Source organism: Oncorhynchus kisutch, linkage group LG15 (genome assembly GCF_002021735.2).
Source record: "Oncorhynchus kisutch isolate 150728-3 linkage group LG15, Okis_V2, whole genome shotgun sequence".
NCBI classification, from domain to species: Eukaryota; Metazoa; Chordata; class Actinopteri; order Salmoniformes; family Salmonidae; genus Oncorhynchus; species Oncorhynchus kisutch.
The window spans coordinates 41888464-41909440 of NC_034188.2; the positions used below are offsets into that span (position 1 = coordinate 41888464).

A 20977-nucleotide genomic window follows, 5' to 3' on the forward strand; every position below is an offset into this window, starting at 1 on the left:
AACATGCTATTCAGCTATTCAGCTACCCATGATTGTCTGATCTTACACTCTTAGAAAAAAAGGTGGTGTCTAGAACCTTAAAGGTTTAATTGGCTGTCCCCGTAGGAGAACCATTTGAAGATCCCCATTTGGTTCAAGGTAGAACTATTTTGGGTTCCATGTAGAATCCTTTCCACAGAGGGTTCTACATGGAACCCAAAGTGGTTCTACATGGAACCTAAAAGGGTTCTACCAGGAACCTAAAATGGTTCCTATGGGGACAGCCAAAGATCCTTTTTGGAACCCTTTTTTCTAAGTCAATCCAATTGAACGAGCACTGTTTCTAATAATATAAGGTGGTAAAGCAAATCAACTCCTATTTGAATTCTGTTTTTTTTTTCATCTGCAAAACCCTCTTGTCCTGACTCAACAAACACCTCCCTTGGTGAGTCATCTAAAGTTTCTCCTATTTTTCTCATTCTCCCTGTCACTCACTCAAACTCACACGTGTGCAGTTGCAGAGAAGAGGAAGAGATTTACCAATTACACTCATTTCTAACACTGTTTGTTGCAGGAATGGTATGACAGAAAACTTTTGAACAATACAATATTTTATTGTCTCTTTATTGCCTCTTTACACACAATTTAATATTTGCATTTAACTACATTTTTTTAAAAGACTGCCACGCTGTCTTCAATTGGGGAACCTCTGTCTGGGACAATGTCCTCAGGATTATGGAGAGTGTGTTTATAAAAAGTTGTTTGAATATTACAGCATGTATTAGGTTTAAGCTAAACTTGGCCATTTAGAGAGGAGTTAAACATTTTCATTATCCAACTACTGTCTTATTTTGATATCCTCTTTCTTAACATTTTTCAGATTGAATTAATGTCCCACTTCAATATCAAGGGACAGAGGAGCAAACATGCCTTTGCTACCACTTTCAGTAGATCCTGACTGTTAAAGATATTTTACTGTGCGTTACTGTGATGTCGTGTCCTGCATGTCCACATTATGTGTAAATTTATATTTTAAATGTTTTATGCTCACAGTAAATGTCATGAAAAGCCAGAATACTAAGGAGGTTGATGTGTTGCGGGACCTCTGGAAAGTCCTGAAATAGGCTCCTGGGCCGTATTGGAGAAGGATGCAAAGTATGAATATGAGCAATTTGCTCTTTTTTAAAGACATCTCTAAGCTGTAACTGCCACAGGATTCTTCAACTAGTACTATGGAAATACCTTTCCACAAAGTTTTTGGCCTTTTCTAGTTTACTGATAAAATCTCAAATAGATAAAGTTGTAATGCGCTGATTCTTTTAACTGCAGATCAGACCCATCACACAACCTTTCAAGAGGGCCATCATCTTTTGTGTTCAGAGGTCCATGATGAGGATCTACGTATCACACCACTCGTATTAATCAAATAAAACAATGGGCCTTTATATACTCCCAGTATTTCTATGCATGTATTTTCTGTGGGTGAATTATGAACCAATTACTCTATGCAGATGTATACATTTTTTTGATTAGATTTGTTTTTGCCATTGCTTGATCTATTTTAAATGTAAGAATATGTTGCAGATTAACTTGAATTGGTTACTATGGAAACAAATAGAAATGTAATGAACAATGTTTTCAATATCCAACTTGATCCTCTGCAATACTTTTTATAGTACACTCTTAGAAAATTAGGGTTATTCGGCTGTCCCCATAGGATAACCCTTTTGGTTTCAGGTAGAACCCTTTCCAGAGAGGGTTCTACATGGGAACCAAAAGGGTTCAATGTGGAACCAAAAAGGGTTCTTCCATGGGGACAGCTGAAGAACCCTTTTGGAATAAGCTGTAGTCGGGTGGTCTTTACCAGGTTATGATGAGGTCTTAACTATGACCAGTAGGCTACATAATATAGCACATATTATAGTTGTCAGAATTATGACCCGCTGGTCAGTATAGAGGTCACAATTATGACCAACTGGTTGTATGGGGGTCAGAAAAATACATAATATTCTGATCAGTAAAACAATTTCAACCAGTTTGTGACCAGAATAAGAAGTAAAAAATACCAGGTTTTGCCCTACTGGGCTGTTAGCTCCCAAGGCCTGGAGAATATGGATAAATGGAGTGGCGAATGCTCTGGGGCTGCCAATGGGAGTAAAAAGTACATATTTTCCTTAGGAATATAGAGAAGTAAAAGTTGTCAAACATATAAATAGGAAAGTAAAGTACAGAAACCCCCCAAAACGACATAAGTAGTACTTCAAAGTATTTTTTACTTAGTTACTTAGTCACCACTGGCAAAAATGGTCACAACTTGCAAAGGGAAAGTTTACAGGCCCAATTTTCTATTCCAGTGTGGTCTTTCTATTCACACACATCTTATTGTGTTTGATATACTCATTGTTGAAATAGTAATTCTGTCTTTTTAACTTTATTTACCTATACTACTATATTGTGTTCTTTAGTCAGTTCAAACTTAGACCATTAAAAACCCAAATTTGTACCAAAAACAAACAGTTCCATTCCCACTCTTTCTAGTGATACATCAAACATTGTATGTATTCTTCAATGGACACCAGTTAAAAATCTGCCGACATTTCTTTAATGAAAGGACACAAAATCAGGAGCAGCGTCTAAATATAACCACTTGAGATCCATTCTATTATTACCCTTTTCTGTGGTCTTCCCAACTGCGGTGATACATATAGGGAGGCCAACAAAAGAAAGGCTGTGCTTGAGGTTGCACCTCTCCAAGTTCTTTCAACAGCACTGTCAAAAGCCTAGCTATTTTGGTTAAGACTCCACTGAAACCCTAAGAATAAGCTCAGCAAACAAACATTGTTTGGAGAAACTGAGGAATTCCGGACTATCACCTGAAAGCCAATGTGATTTAGTATGTATCCTCAAGTGTACTAAATCCTTAATGAAGGTTGCAAGCATTCCTGTACGCAAGACAAATTCTTGGTAAATTTAGTGTATTTAGAAGTCATACAAATACTAATGTTTCAATTTGCTCAATGTGGCATTTAGACTGGAATTAGAGCTGAGGGCTATTGAGTTTGAGAATTTACCCAAGAAAAATTGTAGATATAATACCAAATAATAATGTGGCAATTTCAGAGAATACATGTAGGGTTATTATAGAGCCATTTCACCAATTTCAACATCATTCAGAAATGATGTTGTTCTACTGTATTTCTATTCCTGGAATGAAATGGGTGTTTTGGCTGCTGGTGTGCAGGGTCTCTAGATGTTGAACGCAACTCTATTCTTCCCCGCTTAATTCCTGAAAGGAAGTGTAATGACCCACTTTTTCTCCTTGTTCCCCAGTGACTCTCAGCCGCTTGCCACGTTTGCTGTGGTCCACTACCGTTTACAGCTGCTTTAAATTTTCAGGGGCACCTATGTCCAATTATTTTCAGCTCTGGAACATATATGACTAATCGCAACAGCCATTTTAAACAACTTGAGCCCTCTCTGGCAATAAATCACCTTGATACGAGCTACTGTGCCTGTAATAGAGCTATGTCCAGGTGTGGGTAGAACAAGGGGGGCTTTGGGACCAATTCCATCTCTTCATGGTCAGCCCACTATTGTTTGGCAAACTCAGCGACCGTGACACAGTTGTCTAAAGCATTACTTGTTTTTATGACCCTAACAAAAAATCTAAGAGAAAACAACTATTTATTATTATCCTCTCTCTCTCTCCGTTCTCTTTCATTCCTCTCTTATGCTTTCTCTTCTCTACCCCCTCAGTGCCTCCTTCTTTCTCTCTCTCTATCTCTCTCTCTCTCTCTCTCATCTCTCTTTTTTTCACTGACGATCTTTCTCTACTTTCTCTTTATCTCTCTTGCTTTCTTTTTACCCTGTGATGGCCGGCGAGTGGCATTTTCCTCACGAGGAGCATATTGAATGAATCCTGTTGCTGATTTTTGGTCTAAATACATTTCCACTCTTTGAATAAAGCCTACAATCTTTGCTAATAAAAGGACAGTTGATGTAGCATGAAATATTCATCAAAGGCATTCCCCCAAGATTTTGACACACTGATGCATTTCCATAAATGACAAACAAACTTGGCCAGACCAAATATTGAGGTAAATGTCCACGAGAGTCACTGAATGATAAGCCTAGGAAAGCCATCTGGGGGTGTCACCTCTACAGTGGATATGCCTCTCTGTCACTTTGGTTTGGTTCCCTGTCACTTTGGTTTGGCCACACGCCGTCTTAAAAAATCAACAACAGTGTCCTCTGCTCTCCCACAGCATTTAGGAACAGCTTGTGAGTAGCTGTAAGTCTGTATTCTAGATCGCTTAGATACATGGGATCATTTGGCCAATGGTGCATTAGTGCATTAGTGGTGCGTGGTTAAAATCACTGGGGAATCCAAAAAAAGCCATATTACAACCTATGTGTTGTGGTAGTTCATATGCCTTGCCACCGTGATATACTGTATAGGCCCAAGGTTGAGAGAATAAGAAGACATTGGCAGAGTAAATTCAACCACACCTTTGTTTCATCACTAAACTGGAGAGCAACATTTGTCTGGTAAAGTCCACAAAGCGTTTTGCATGTAACAAACAGTTACATGACCAACAGCATGGTCAATCAAGTTAATGTTAATAGTTAAATAAAGGTTTAATATATTTTTTTTGACTTAACTATTGATTTAGAACACAGAAGAGTTACCGATGTAGCAACTGCATTTATACGGAGACTTGATTACACACAGGTGGATTGTATTTATCATCATTAGTCATTTAGGTCAACATTGGATCATTCAGAGATCCTCACTGAACTACTGGAGAGAGTTTGCTGCACTGAAAGTAAAGGGGCTGAATAATTTTACACGCCCAATTTTTCAGTTTTTGATTTGTTAAAAAAGTTTGAAATATCCAATAAATGTCGTTCCACTTCATGATTGTGTCCCACTTATTGTTGATTCTTCACAAAAAAATACAGTTTTATATCTTTATGTTTGAAGCCTGAAATGTGGCAAAAGGTCGCAAAGCTCAAGGGGGCCGAATACTTTCGCAAGGCACTGTATAAAAAAAACGTGTTGACTCACCCTACTTATAGAGAAAAGCCAATGCCATCCCCCTCTCTTTCATGTTTCCCAAACGGTGTATGACTCTGTCATACAGTAGTTACATGCTTTTAGTTTTTTGTTGTCCTAGGCTACCTGGCTAAAATACTTGCTCGTTGGCCTAACTTCCTTTCATGGGCAACGATGGGCCAGCTAGTTAACATTAGCCTACTGCATCTAGCTACATATTGAACTTCCATCCTCTCAATCCAGGGGCACGATGTATGAATTTATGGTTGGATCAGAATCGCTGTTATAATCATTGGCCAGTACGGAGAATTAAGTAAACCCACAATTCCAATCCCTATCTCCATCCATGGCTAATTTAGGAAAGGGACAAGCTAGTTAGCCACTGGAAGACAACAACACAACGAGATGCAACAATTCGAGTTTTCTTCTGTCAATTAAGTTTGGCATTTGATGTGATGTGATTGATGTGAAGCAAAATCCAAATTCCCTTAACTTTTTGTTGGGTGCACCAGGACCATTCACTAAGTTTGTCTCAACGCTGATTGGGTATTATTATAATTTTTTTAATTATCAAGGGAGGCCAAGTACTCGCTGGTGTTACGTCCGTTGTTGGAATGGGACCAAGGCGCAGCGGGGTAAGCGGACATCTTACTTTATTTAGATGAACAACAAAAGATAAACAAAACTTAATGTTCTGCAGGCTACACAGTAACTGTACAAAAACAAGATCCCACAACTGAAGGTGGGAAAAAGGGCTGCCTAAGTATGATCCCCAATCAGAGACAACGATAAACAGCTGCCTCAGATTGGGAACCATAATTGAAACGTAGATTTGCCCACCCAAGTCACACCCTGACCTAACCAAATAGAGAATAAAAAAGACTCTCTAAGGTCAGGGCTTGACAGCTGGCTTCTCTTGCATCCAATGCTACGGGTGGCAACAATACACTCTCATACTCTTTTTGACCAGACTGCATCAGATAGATCTGCTACACATATTGAGACAGAAAGGCGCTGTTTCACTCACCAGTGAGATACATTCAGCCTCTTGTGAATTGAAGGAAAATTATGAAACACAGAGAGACTTAAGAAATTATTTTATGTATTCTATATAATTTTGGGGTAAAACAAGACTGACTTCCCTTGGAGTCCATGAAAATAGTTGAAGTCGGAAGTTTACATACACCTTAGCCAAATACATTTAAACAAAAAAAAATTCACAATTCCTGACATTTAATCCAAGTAAAAATTCCCTGTCTTAGGTCGGTTAGGATCACCATTTTATTTTAAGAATGTGAAATGTCAGAATAATAGTAGAGAGAACAATTTATTTCAGCTTTCCCAGTGGGTCAGAAGTTTACATACACTCAATTAGTATTTGGTAGCATTGCCTTTAAATAGTTTAACTTGGGTCAAACGTTTCGGGTAAACTTCCACAAGCTTCCCACAATAAGTTGGGTGAATTTTGGCCCACTCATCCTGACAGGATTGTCGGCCTCCTTGCTCGCACACGCTTTTTCAGTTCTGCCCACAAATTTTCTATAGGCTTGAGGTCAGAGCTTTGTGATGGCCACTCCAGTACCTTGATTTTGCTGTCCTTAAGCCATTTGCCACAACTTTGGAAGCATGCTTGGGGTTATTGTCCATTTATAATACCCATTGGGATGTCTTGAGATGTTGCTTCAATATGTCCACATAATTTTCCATCCTCAAGATGCCTTCTATTCTGTGAAGTGCACCAGTCCCTCTTGCAGCAAAGCACCCCACAACATGATGCTGCCACCCCCGTGCTTCACGATTGGGATGGTGTTCTTCGGCTTGCAAGCCTCCCCCTTTTTCCTCCAAACATAACGATGGTCTGGTCATTATGGCCAAACAGTTTTATGTTTGTTTCATCAGACCAGAGGACACCAAAAAGTACACTCTTTGTCCCCATGTGCAGTTGCAAACTGTAGTCTGGCTTTTTTATTGCGGTTTTGGAGCAGTGGCTTCTTCCTTGCTGAGCAGCTTTTTCAGGTTATGTTGATATAGGACTCATTTTACTGTGGATATAGATACTTTTGTACCTGTTCCCTTCAGCATCTTCACAAGGTCCTTTGCTGTTGTTCTGAGATTGATCTGCACTTTTTGCACCAAAGTACGTTCATCTCTAGGAGACAGAATGCGTCTCTTTCCTGAGTGGTATGATGGCTGTGTGGTCCCATGGTGTTTAAACTTGCGTACTAATGTTTGTACAGATGAACGTGGTACCTTCAGGCATTTGGAAATTGCTCCCAAGGATGAACCAGACTTGTGGAGGTCTACTATTTTTTTCTGAGGTCTTGGCAGATTTATTTTGATTTTCCCATCATGTCAAGCAAAGAGGGACTGAGTTTGAAGGTAAGCCTTGAAATACATCCACAGGTACATCTCCAATTGACTCAAATGTTGTCAATTAGCCTATCAGAAGCTTCTAAAGCCATGACATTATTTTCGGGAATTTTACAGGCTGTTTAAAGGCACAGTCAACAGTGTATGTCAACTTCTGACCTAGTGGAATTGTGGTACAGTGAGTTATAAGTTAAATAATCTGATTTTAAACAATTGTTGGAAAAAATGACTTGTGTCAGGCACAAAGTAGACGTCCTAACCGACTTGCCAAAACTATAGTGTGTTAACAAGAAATTTGTGGAGTGGTTGAAAAACGAGTTTTAATTACTCCAACCTAAGTGTGTGTAAACTTCCGACTTCAACTGTCCATGCCACAGCCAGGTGAACAGCATTAGCTGCTAAGAAGGACCGGACATTCTTTCTCCACAGAGGAGGAACTATTAATGAAGCGTTTCTGTATGGTAGCGCGAGGTCGTGAAAGATACTTCAGTCATTAGCAAGCAGGTTTGTAACTTTCAAGTAGGGATTTCTCCACAGGGGTAGGGGAATTACATATTTTGCTCCAAAGCTTGTCAACTGCATGTGTTGCAGAGGAGCACAAAACATTACATGTGATCACGACTTGGCAATCTCAAACTTTCATAGAAACTGGATGATTATCAAAACACTCTTCCCAATGTCTTTCCATTGAACATCTACACCAGCTCAACTATCCATCTTTTCAGCAAATATCTCTCTCTCCTTTAATGATCTACAATGCTATCGATATTCTCAGCACAACAGTTCCCACAGGGCTGAATATTTCACTACCTTCACTTCTGCCTTATTACTTACATAACATGCTATCCCTTGAACACGGTAGACTGTATGGGACAATACCTTAGAGACCACTGTGAGATTTACAGCCTCATAATTGTTCAAACGTTGTTCACACCAAGTTGCTGCCTTGAAGATGCAATAAAGGGAAGCCATTGACTGAGGCCCTGCAGATGGTTGGTGGTGGTAATGAGGATAACTCCCTGATCTGTTGCCATGGCCCCTGGGTGTGTGGGCACAACCTGTCAGCACTAGCTTGGGCCTTCATATGGGAGAGTCTGGCATACAAGGGCCCTCAGTGGCCCCACTCTCACAGATGCAAAGACTTAACACGATTTCATGTTGATTGTGAAAGCACGACATTGGTATGGGAATCAGTTTGAATAAATCTACCCACCTGATCCCAGCAATACTCAATCACCTACTGCATGCATTTCTGTAGCTTTTAATAATGCATTGAGTTTATTGAGCGGCTCTATACACAGAGTGTACAAATATTCCAAATATTATAATATTGAGTTACACCCCCCCCCCCCCAACAGTTGTGTCAAGTTGGCTGGATGTCCTTTGGGTAGTGGACCATTCTTGAAACACACAAGAAACTGTTGAGCGTGAAAAATACAGCAGTGTTGCGATTCTTGACACAAACCGGTGCACCTGGCTAGGGCTGTGGCGTCAGAAAAGGTTGTCAGCCGGTGATTGTCAAGCAAATATCTGTCTGTACTGTTAATTAACATAAACACATTTAGCATCTCCTGGCTTCCACCTTCAGAACATTACATTTAAAAAAGTATAATAAATCCATATAATAAAGCCTACACCTTCACAATATTCCAAACATAGTCTGGGACAGTTGTGGGATGCGATAGATCCCAAATGAATACAACCACTAGCATGAAAAAAAGTTTTTACGCAATGAGATCAGAACATTTAGCATAAAGGATCGTACCCTTTTTTTTTCATTTTTCGCACGAAAATGACATACCCAAATCTACCCACCTGTAGCTCAGGACCTGAAGCAAGGATATGCATATTGTCGATACCATTTGAAAGGAAACACTTTGAAGTTTGTGGAAATGTGAAATTAATGTAGGAGAATATAACACATTAGATCAGGTAAAATATTATCATCTTTGAAAGGCAAGAGAAAGGCCATACTTTCAGAAAGGAGTCTAGGTGTAATTTAGATTTTGGCAGCAGTGTAATTTCTGACAGATTCAGTAAAGAATTGCATAACTACACAATATTTTGTCAGGCTGGAGTTTGCCCAAATGTGCCACATTGGTCAATTGAAACATTTTCAAGTACATTACTATGGAGAACATACAAACATGCTATGGTAATAAAACATTTCAGCTTACACACTCCCAGGAATGTCATACATGATGGATCATTGGCTTATACATTAACTTTCACAGATGGCTGGGTGGCGTGGGTATGGATCCAGAGACAGCAGTGGGGTCAAATTGTAGAGACACGTTCCTACATTTGAACATAAAGTTATTTTATATAACAAAACTATGCTACATTTTATGTCTGGGACCCTCAGGGTGACAAATCAGAGCAAGATTACGGAATGTAAAGTACATTATTTACCTTCAGAGGTGAATTTATCAAACTAGTTGCCGTGATAAAAGTTTTTTGTTGTTGTGCGCTCTCCTCAAACAATAGCATTTGTTTTCACTGTGAATTGGACACTGCAGTTAGATTAACAAGAATGTCAGCTTTTTGCCCGTATCACACATGTCTATGTCCCGGTTAGCAACAATCATCCCTGTTTAGGGACACCCATCCCGTGGTGGTGAAAATGCTGATAAACTATTAGGCTATTTCTTCACATAATAAGTGCAGCAAAGCGCACACGTCAGTAGGCTTTTAGGGGCAAAAGTTCCATTAGCGGAAAACACCATTATCAAAAGGGCATTCTTATGGTGAAAATTATTTTCCCCAAATTTGAAACTCACACGGTGCTTATGTATGCCAGTTAGGCTCTAAACCCCTTGTAAAGCAGAGGGCACGGGGATGGTAAGGCCTGTCTTATGTCAATAACTGTGGAATGTTATGATTAGGGCTGGGGTGGTCACAAAATTTCATCAGCCAGTGTCTGTCAAGTAAATAACTGTCGGTCTCACGGTAATTGAGCATTAATTAACAGAAACACATTTAGCATCTCCTGGCTGTCACACATAGCCTGCTGATGCAGACCTTTGGAACATCTACATTTTTAAAAGTCTAATGAATCCATATAATATAGCTGACACCTTCACAACAAATCTATTTATTTTAGACAGGGTTAAGAAAGCATGATATGAAGAAAATGTAGTCTATTTCAGAAGAACAGAATAGCATACTCTGAGTTGTCCTTATGTTAGGTCCTGATGTGGCTATGCCAAATGGCTTTGGGCTACACTAGTTCATTTAGCAGACAAGATTTCCTTACAAATCCGTGGCATAATTTTATAATATTTTATTGTATGAATAATACAATTGAACAAAGCTGAATAAAATATAAATATTTCCTCCAAATGGTTTGAGGGTGTGTGAACATGCGACTATTCTGTGTTGAGCGTTTAAAAAATAAATAGGTACTCGTATATACTCCTAGGTACTCCTTAATTTATAGTTATTAATGTAACTTCAGTTTTATACAAATGTTGGGCAATATGTTTTGATAAATTAATACATTTTAAGGCTGCATGATGCGACTCTAATTGTGATGAGTAAAAAGTTGCTTGAAAGGCATGAGCTCTGCTTTGTTTGTTTTGCGCAGGCTGTACATACTTCATTAGTCTCATTCGCAATTTGACAAGCACTTGGTAAGGCCTCGAATTTGACGGCGATGTTACCTTTGTGGCTGTAATGCACTCCATGTCTTTGTTGTTCTCCCTGAGTGTTGCGTGCTCTCCATCACGTGATTGGGTCTTTCTCGAAGGCTACAAGTGAAGTGTCCTGGATGAACTGTCCACATTTACTTTTCGTCAGCCAACCAGATGAGTAGGCCTAACGATAAGCAAAAGCACTAGCCTATGTCAATCTACTGTCCCCCATAGTACAAAAGTCAGCCTATTCTATTCTATGGGATAAATAAATATTTCATCCATAGTCTGGGACAGTTGTGGGACGCAATAAGATCCCAAATTAATACAACCACTAGCATCAAAACATTTTTTAAGCAATGTGGCTGACACAACAGATCAGAACATTTAGCTTAAAATGTTGATAAACTATTAGGCCTTTTCTTCACAGTATAAGCGCAGCAATGGGCACATGGCAGTAGGCTATAAGCGGGAATGTTCAATTAGCGGGAAAATACCATTTTCAAAAGTGAAGGCAAATGCGCAGTGCACGCTAACCACGTCGCCAGGTGCACGGTGTTTCCTCCAACACATTGGTGTGGCTGTGTTAAGAAGCAGTGCGGCTTGGTTGGGTTGTGTGTCGCAGGACGCATGGCTTTCAACCTTCGTCTCTCCCGAGCCCGTATGGGAGTTGTAGCGATGAGACAAGATAGTAAGAGTAAAAAAAAAACACATGGGCTAGGCTACATGATGTGTGCATCTATGATTCTAAAAATAAAAGGCAGTTTCTTATGCTGGGCATCATTCAGTGATAATGTATCATTCACAAGTGATAGTCGAATATTGTCACCCATCAGACTATTCTTTATTTAATCTCGTTTTTATATATACTAAAAAACATTTTTGTGACATTTTATTTCATTTAGAATGGACCATTATCATGCACCTGTCTCGAAACAGGGTCAGCGGGAAAAAATACGTCATCTATGCTAAACATGGTCACATACACATGTTTAGCAGATGTTATTGTGGGTGTAGTGAAATGCTTGTGTTTCTAGCTCCAACAGTGCTGTTCCTAGGCCGTCATTGAAAATAAGAATGTGTTCTTAACTGACTTGCCTGGTTAAATAAAGGTAAAATTTAAAAAAAATTAAATATCTAACAATTCACAAGAATACACACAATACACACAAACCTAAAAGTCAAAGAATGGAATTAATCATTGGGATGAACAATGTCGGAGTGGCATAGATTAAATACAGTATATACATATGAGGTGAGTAAAGCAAAATTATGTAAACATTATTAAAGTGACTAGTGTTCCATTGTTGAAGTGGCCAGTGATTTAAAGTACATGTACATAGGGCAGCAGCCTCTAAGGTGTAGGGTTACTTAACTGAGTGGAAGTCACCTAGTGATGTCTATTTAACAATCTGATGGCCTTGAGATAGAAGCTGCTTTTCAGTCTCTCTGTCCCAGCTTTGATGCACCAGTTTTGACCTCACCTTCTGGATGATAGCGCAGTGGCTCAGGTGGTTGTTGTCATTGATATTTTTTTGGGCCTTCCTGTGACATGGGTGCTGTAGGTGTCCTGGAGGGCAGGTAGTTTGCGCCCGGTGATGCGTTGGGCAGACCGCACAACCCTCTGGAGAGCCCTGTGTTTGCGGGCTTAGCAGTTGCCGTACCAGGCGGTGATACAGCCCGACAAGATGCTCTCAATTGTGCATCTGTAAAAGTTTGTGAGGGCTTTAGGTGCCAAGCCAAATTCTTTCAGCCTCCCGAGGCTTAGGTATATCCAACGTTGGTCTGACCAATCGGATTCCATGCTTCAAGATTTCTTCAATCACGTGGACTGGGATATGTTCCGGGTAGCCTCAGATAATAACATGGATGTATACGCTGACTCAGTGAGCGAGTTTATAAGGAAGTGTATAGAAGATGTTGTTCCCACTGTGGCTATTAAAACCTTCCCCAACCCGAAACCGTGGATTGATGGCAGCATTCGTGCAAATACCATAGCATTTTATCATGGCTAAGAGACTGGAAATATGGCCGTATACAAACAGCGTTGCTATTCCCTCCATAAAGCAATCAAACAAGCAAAGTGTCAGAGGAGTCGCAATTTTACGGCTCAAAAACGAGACGTATGTAGTAGGGTCTACAGACAATCACGGATTACAAAAAGAAAACCAGCCCCGTCGCGGACATCGACGTCTTGCTTCCAGGCAAATTAAACAACATATTTGCACGCTTTGAGGACAATACAGTGCCACCGACGCAGCTCGCTACCAAAGACTGTGGGCTCTCCTTCTATCTCACCTCTCACTCTATGTCAGCAAAACAAAAGAGATGATCTTGGACTTCAGGAAACAGCACAGTGAGCACCCACCTATCCACATCGACGGGACAGCAGTGGAGAAGGTGGTAAGTTTTAAGTTCCTCGGTGTACTGTACATATCCCCAACAAACTGAAATGGTCCATGCACACAGACAGGGTGGTGAAGAAGGCTCAACAGCACCTCTTCAACCTCCGAAAATTCCTGAAAATGATGTCATGGCTTTAGAAGCTTCTGATAGGCTAATTGACAGCATGTGAGTCAATTGGAGGTGTACCTGTGGATGTATTTCAAGGCTTACCTTCAAACTCAGTGCCTCTTTGCTTGACATGATGGGAAAGTCAAAATAAATCAGCCAAGACCTGAGAAAAAAATAGTAGACCCCCACAAGTCTGGATCATCATTGGGAACAATTTCCAAACGCCTGAAGGTACCACGTTCATCTGTACAAACAATAGTACGCAAGTTTAAACACCATGGGACCACACAGCCATCATACCACTCAGGAAAGAGACGCATTCTGTCTCCTAGAGATGAACGTACTTTGGTGCAAAAAGTGCAGATCAATCCCAGAACAACAGCAAAGGACCTTGTGAAGATGTTGGAGGAAACAGATACAAAAGTATCTATATCCACAGTAAAACGAGTCCTATATCAACATAACCTGAAAGGTCGCTCAGCAAGGAAGAAGCCACTGCTCCAAAACCGCCATAAAAAAGCCAGACCACGGTTTGCAACTGCACATGGGGACAAAGATCATACTTTTTGGAGAAATGTCCTCTGGTCTGATGAAACAAAAATAGGACTATTTTTCAATAATGACCAGACAATAGTTATGTCTGGAGGAAAAAGGGGGAGGATGGGAAGCCGACGAACACCATCCCAACCGTGAAGCACGGGGGTGGCAACATCATGTTGTGGGGTGCTTTGCTGCAGGAGGGACTGGTGCACTTTACAAAATAGATGGCATCATGAGGCTGGAAAATTATGTGGATATATTGAAGCAACATCTCAAGACATCAGTCAGGAAATTAAAGCTTGGTCGCAAATGGGTCTTCCAAATGGACAATGAGCCCAAGCATACTTCCAAAATGGCTTAAGGACAACAAAGTCAAGGTATGTCCTCAATCCTATAGAAAATTTGTGGGCAGAACTGAAAAAGCGTGTGCAAGCAAGGAGGCCTACAATCCTGACTCAGTTACACCAGCTCTGTCAGGAGGAATGGGACAAAATTCACCCAACTTATTGTGGGAAGCTTGTGGAAGGCTACTCGAAACGATTGACCCAAGTTAAACAATTTAAAGGCAATGCTACCAAATACTAATTGAGTGTATGTAAACATCTGACCCACTGGGAATGTGATGAAAGAAATTAAAGCTGAAATAAGTAATTCTCTCTATTATTTTTCTAACATTTCACATTCTTAAAATAAAGTGGTGATCCTAACTGACCTAAGACAGATAATTTTTACGAGGATTAAATGTCAGGAATTTTGAAAAACTGAGTTTAAATGTTTTTGGCTAAGGTGTATGGAAACTTCTCACTTCAACTGTATATAATGTATACTGTATACTATCTATTCTTTACTATCTATTGCATCTTAGTCGCTTTGTCACTGCTTATCCATATATTTTATACTTATATATTCTTATCCCATACCTTTACTAGATTGTGTATATCAGGTTCTGTTGTGTAATTTGTTAGATATTACCTGTAAGATACAACAGCTGCACTGTCGGATCTAGAAGCAATAGCATATCGCTCCACTCGCAATAACATCTGCTAACCATGTGTATGTGACCAATAAAATTTGATTTGATTTCTTCAAGCCGAAAGCCTCATTGGCTACCACCACATAGAGGACAGGTGTACTCCGTGATGGGAGGGCAGATGGCTGAGGGATTTTTAGGGACCTTGTAGTGCCTGGCTGAGGGAACACTTGTCCAGACCCCCATCACTCACTCTACCATTGGTGCCAACTTCCACATAGGTACATTTGAGGTCTGCATCCATTAGAACCATTAGCACAATGGAGTGGTTGCCCTTGTAATTGTGGTATTGGGATCCACTGTGTTTGGGGGGTTCGATGCTGACGTGTTTCCTGTCCAAAGATTTTATGCAGTGTGGAAATTGCCAAAGCTCCTGATATTTCTTTGCAACACCCTGCCTCCGCCTTGGTGGCAGGCAACTCGGCAACTTGTATAGTGCCTCGGCAACTTGTATAGTGCTTGGCATGGGCACACAAATGCTTCTGGAGAGAGGGGAAAATACTGAAGCATGCGTTGATGACAGTTCTACTGTCACCATTAGAGGCTCAGGATTTTGACATAGATGGTTTAGCACACATTTCTTGACTGCAACATTGTAAGATTGTGACCCCCCCATCGCACTTCTCTCTCTTTGATTGGTAGGTTATATTTAGTTACTTCAAATACTGCCTGAGACACCTTTGCTATTTGACTTTGTACTCTTTGACTTTGTAAATGGTGAAATATTATATGTGATGGTGTTCTTTGTTCGAATGTATATGCATAAAACATACATTATTAAAAAAAACATGCAATAGTCATAGTTAGTAGTAGAATAATGGACTGGCAAGAATTTGGCACCGTCAACTTTTAGAAGGTAAGTTGGAAAGTTAGACTAATCATTTAAACCACCTAACATGTACTTATATTCACTTAACATTTAGTATTTGAAACTAAAACATTCATTTACCATAATTATGTTTCTATGATCCTGCAGACTGTTCATCATTCGCAAAGCATGCAACATTATGTACGCACAACATGGTATTGGGCAGCTGCTGACATTTGACAACTCCATCAAACTCTGATCATCTGATTGCCGACCACATTGTATACATTTTGCCCATCTGTTTTTAGAGAAGATTGTATTACAAGGTATGCTATATGTGTAGGATATGCTGTGTTGGCTAATATGCATATGCAGCTGTAGTCTAGTCAAACTGGAACACTGGATATCTTTCAATAAATTGGCGAAAATAGTCAACGTAGTTACCTCTTCATACGATCAAGACAATTCGTATTGCAAGCTGCATATTTCAAGTGCACTCAAAAAACAGATATTTATCTTATTTCAGTCTTTGGGAGCTCATAAATGATGTAATAATCAATTTAAATACATTTGTTGCCGAGAGTGCTTCTGTGTATGCCGTCTGATGTTTTATTTATTTCCAGATCTGATGCTTATCTTTCATGATGTCTACCTTGTTTCGGAAGGTGCCATATAAATGTCATACTTTGAGCTTCTGAAGCAAATTATAGATCTTCACAAAGCTTTGTTTACATTGACTGACAAAGCCACCAGCATCTGGTGGGCAAATGGGACTTTTTCACTCCACCTTTGATAAGTTACGCCACGTGAAACAACCACAGAGCATCCGCATCTGGCTTAGTCCAGTTGAGATGCTGCGTTGCATACAATTGCAGGGATGTTGACAGAGCCTGATAGGAACACAACGCATAAGGCGAGACGGAGCTACTGTCAGATGTATGTAACATTAGTCTTTGTCGGCCTCGATTCGCAGTTCATATTCAATGCAAACCTCAAAAAGAATTGCTAATTCAGTTTTAGTTAGTATAACCCCACAATGGAAAGCGTTGTAATGAATACAATTTCATTCCATGTCAAACTAGATTTGTCAATGTCAAGACCCTGGGCCTTTGTGACTTGTTGCAGATGTGGCAAAGCAGTAATAACACTTTGACAGTATGGAGTGTGTGCTCTTATTCCACACGGCTAGAGAATCCACTGTGACAGAAGCAGAGGACCAGACTCACTGGGAGAGCCAAACAAGATGTGAAAGTTCAATCAGATTCCAAATTGTAAAACAGAGGGGAGACTAAGCCTGCTTGGCATTGCTCTAGTAAGAGATGGGGGATCTTGGGGAGAGTAGGGGAGAAGTGGAATGGAGGGAATGAGCCTGCCAGCCTTGCCTCCGTGACTGAGTTTACAGACTGTACAATACGTCACACAAGGTGCCTGGAGATTCGGAAGTAAACTGCCGGCCATTGAAATGCACATTTTTGGGGAGAGGGAGATGCACAGACACGCATTGAAAGGCCACACGGCCTCGACGAGTGTTCCCAGCATGCTTTGTAGCAGTGTTCTCAATGCTCCCAGCAGAAGCTACAGTTGAAGCGCTCCCAGTTCCCTCATGCCACAGCTGACGTCGTGCCTCCCTTCACACATCACAACACAGTCACTATCTTGGGCTCGCTGATGGGCAGGGTTTAAGGAAAATAAATGTTCCCTCCCTCCTCAACTCTCCTACCCTACCTCTGCTTTTTGCCTGATGGAAGGTATAATGCATAATCTCAGGATGAGAGATTCACAGGCCAGCTTGAGGAGAAGTGGACACATTCATTTTAATGAATGAATGAGCTCGACATGTAAAAATCTGAAAAGATTTCAGGCTGAAGGCAAGGAGGTCCCAGTGGGTCCTGCCAAAAGCAGCTGTTCTGATAGCCAACTGTCCATTAGAATAATTATTCCATGCACACGACATGACAGAGATGAAGACACTGGGTCCAAGAGAACTTGGAGTGAGTGAGCATTTCTCCCCTTCTTGAAAAAATGTGACCATATGATGGGTTGGTAGGATGACACTGAATACAAAACATGCGATTGTCAAAACAGACACAGGACACGAGCGGTAAACAAACAAACTCAGGAGGGCAGTAGAAAGCCCTGCACCTGTGACCATTAGAAAGAGCAGGTGCAAGACTGTTCATTAGGCAATCCCAGCCTGACACTGAAGTCTTTAAGAGGCGATCAGGGGAGGCGAGTGAGGGACTGCCCGGGGACTGGGGCGAGACATCAAGGTGAGCAATGCAATTGGAGCGTGAATAATGGAGTGCTTCCTTTCGGCCTGACACTCCTGTGTTTCTACGGCAATTTCACCATACTGGGCCACCAGCACCTGTGAGCTATTTGGGCTCCCCCTGGAGTCACTGGTTCACAAACGACTCTCGATTCACAATTATTCTGTGGCTAGTTGCCTTCCTAGAAGTTATTCTGCCCCCAAATTGTTTCATGCCTTGAAGAGGCTTTGGAGAGCAAAGCAATCACTTGAGCAACGTGAGGCGAAAGATAAAAAATACTGCTTAAGAAGTGAGGAATTATCTGCAATAAGGCCTTCCAAAGAAATAACAGCACAATACCAAAACTGATATAATCCATTGTAATGCATCAAAAACACACATCTTTCACCACAGTTAATCCCTTGATGAGTGCAGGTGTGAAGTCATTATCACACATATTCTGAGTTGCTAAAAGCACACTATAGAATATCCATGGGCATAACCATTGGATATCGGTAATAACAGTATATTAGGAAGCAAAATCCCCTGCGATCTTTGGAGCCCCTGAAAAATAATGAGCACACAGGAAACATAGAGACAGAAATGTACTTGAAGCCAACAGAGGATGTAGGAAGCAGCCCAGCCTGCACACTTAAACACACACCGGCAGGGAGAACGATGGCAGGCTTCCATTGCAACATACTGTACAGTACCAGTCAAATGTTTGGACACACCTACTCAAGGGTTTTTATGTATTTGGACTATTTTCTACATTGTAGAATAATAGTGAAGACATCAACACTATGAAATAACACATATGTAAAAAAAAGTGTTAAACAAAACAAAATATATTTTATATTTGAGATTCTTCAAAGTAGCTGCCCTTGATGACAGCTTTGCACACTCTTGGCATTCTCTCAACCAGCTTCATGTCACGCCCTGATCTGTCTCACGTGTCCTTGTGCTTGTCTCCAGCCCCCTCCAGGTGTCGCTCATCTTCCCCATTATCCCCTGGGCACTTATACATGTGTTCACTGTTTGTCTGTCGCCAGTTCGTCTTGTTTGACAAGTCAACCAACGTTTTGTCTCAGCTCCTGTTTTTCCCCAGTCTCTCTTTTTCTCGCACTCCTGGTTTTGACCCTTGCCTGTCCTGACTTTGGGCCCGCCTGCCTGACCACTCTACCTGCCCCTGAGTCTACCGTCCTGTGCCTTTGCCCCCACTCTGGATTTTCGACCTCTGCCTGTCTTGACCTGTCGGTTGCCTGCCCCTGTTGCTGTAATAAACATTGTTGCTTCAACACAGTCTGCATTTGGGTCTTACCTGAAATGTGATTCATGAGGCATTCATCTGGAATGCATTTCAATTCACAGGTGTGCCTTGTTAAAAGTTCATTTTTTGAATTTCTTTCCTTCTTAATGCGTTTGAGCCAATCAGTTGTGTTGTGACAAGGTAGGGGTGGTATACTCTTAGTGGCCGGCGGCATTAATGGCGGAAAACTTAAATCAATTTTCAGGGAAAAAAAAATCCACCTTTTCTCCACACTCAGAGATGCATACAATGCTCTCCCCCGCCATCCATTTGGCAAATCTGACCATAATTCTATACTCTTGACTCCTGCTTACAAGCAAAAACTAAAGCAGGAAATACCAGTGACTTGCTCAATACGGAAGTGGTCAGATGACACAGATGCTACGCTACAAGACTGTTTTGCTAGCACAGACTGGAATATGTTCCGGGATTCATCCAATGGCATTGGAGGAGTATACCACCTCTGTCATTGGCTTCACCACAAGTGCATCGTCGATGTCCGTACGTACATATTTAAACCAGAAGCCATGGATTACAGGCAACATCCACATCGAGCTAAAGGCTAGAGCTGACGCTTTCAAGGAGCGGGACACTAATCCGGAAGCTTAGAAGAAATTCTTCTATGCCCTCAGACAAACAATCAAACAAGCAAAGTGTCAATACAGGATTAACCTTTTTGGGATATAGGGCAGCATTTTCACTTTTGGATGAATCGCGTGCCCAGAGTGAATTGCCTCCTACTCTGTTCCAGATGCTAATATATGCATATTATTATTAGAATTGGATAGAAAACTGTTTGAATGATGTTTGTGAGTATAACATAACTCATATGGCAGGCGAAAACCTGAGAAAAATCCAACCAGGAAGTGGGACATCTGAGGTTTGTAGTTTTTCAAAGCTTGGACTACCGAATACACAATGAGATTTGGATAATGTTGCACTTCCTACGGCTTCCACTAGATGTCAATCGTCTTTAGAAACTTGAATGAGGATTCTACTATAAAGGAGGGGCTCATGAGACCTCTTTGAGTCAGTGGTCTGGCAGAGTGCCTTGGTCTCATGATGCGCACTCCCGACAGAGTTACCTCTCGTTCCAGTGCTTTTCTGAAGACAAAGGAATTCTCCGGTTGGAACATTATTGATGTTTTATGTTAAACACATCCTAAAGATTGATTCCATACATCGTTTGATATGTTTCTAAAGGAATGTAATGGAACTTTTCAAGTTTTTGTCTGGACGAAGTGCCTGCGCCTCATGAAGATGGATTACTGGGCTGAACATGCTAACAACAAGTGGCTATTTGGACATAAATGATGGAACTTTATGGAACAAATCAGTCATTTATTGTGGAACTGGGATTCCTGGGAGTGTCTTCTGATGAAGCTCATCAAAGGTAAGTGAATATTTATGGTGTTGTTTCTAACTTTGTTGACTCCAAAATGGTGGATATTGCTCTGGCTGTTTTGGGTTCTGAGCGCCGTTCTCAGACT

At 40.8% G+C, this 20977-nt stretch overlaps 1 protein-coding gene across 1 annotated transcript in view; it reads right to left on the minus strand.

Annotated features, from left to right (window-relative positions):
- Positions 1-20977, minus strand: part of LOC109905326 (tenomodulin-like) — a 105110-nt gene that overhangs the window by 52463 nt on the left and 31670 nt on the right. The gene's annotated exons all lie outside the window — the stretch shown is intronic.